At 39.7% G+C, this 818-nt stretch overlaps 1 non-coding gene across 1 annotated transcript; it reads right to left on the reverse strand.

Moving 5' to 3' along the window:
* Window positions 1-205: 205 nt before the first annotated feature.
* LOC128279558 (small nucleolar RNA R71) lies at window positions 206-312 on the reverse strand. Its single transcript, XR_008269760.1, has one exon. It is a non-coding gene; the product is annotated as a small nucleolar RNA R71 (small nucleolar RNA).
* Window positions 313-818: the final 506 nt, after the last annotated feature.

The following is an 818-nucleotide window of genomic DNA, read 5'->3' on the forward strand; positions in this document are numbered from 1 at the left end:
TCATTCGGCGAATTTCTTAGAGTTTTGCGACACTTTTAAATTCAATGGCATTTCTGATGATGCCATTCTCCTTCGGTTATTTCCCTTTTCGTTGAGGAATAAAGCAAAACAATGGTTGAACTCGTTACCACGAGGGTCAACCACTATTTGGGAACAAATGACCGAAAAATTTCTACTTAAATATTTTTCACCGGCTAAAACAGCTAAATTTAGGAATGATATCTCTTCTTTTGTACAGATGGATCTAGAGACACTCTATGATGCATGGGACAGATACAAGGACCTCTTGAGAAGATGCCCTCACCATGGCCTGCCCTTATGGTTGCAGGTTCAAACATTCCACAATGACCTAAATCCTTCAACTAGACAGATGATTGACGCAGCTGCTGGTGGAACTATCAATAACAAAACACCTAAAGTGGCTTACGAATTTATTGAAGAGATGTCACTAAATAACCATCAGTGGCAAGTCATAAGAACAAAGCCGACGGAAGTAGCCAGTGTTTTCAACTTCGATGTGGTTACTATGCTATCTAACCAGGTAGAACTCTTAAATAAAAAGATTGACGGTTTGTGTAGTTCTACACAAGTACATCCAATGATGAGGTGTGATTCAAATGGAGGAGGAGCATACACAGAATATCAACCCTTCAACCCTAGCACCGAGGAGGAACAAGTGCAATATATGGGTAATAATAATTCTAAATCTCAAAATAACCCATATAGTAACACATATAATGTAGGTTGGAGGAACTATCCCAACTTCTCGTGGGGTGGTCAAGGGAATCAAAGGTCACAACATCCTCTGGGTTTTCAAC

Source organism: Gossypium arboreum, chromosome 8 (assembly GCF_025698485.1).
Source record: "Gossypium arboreum isolate Shixiya-1 chromosome 8, ASM2569848v2, whole genome shotgun sequence".
In the NCBI taxonomy this organism is placed as follows: Eukaryota; Viridiplantae; Streptophyta; class Magnoliopsida; order Malvales; family Malvaceae; genus Gossypium; species Gossypium arboreum.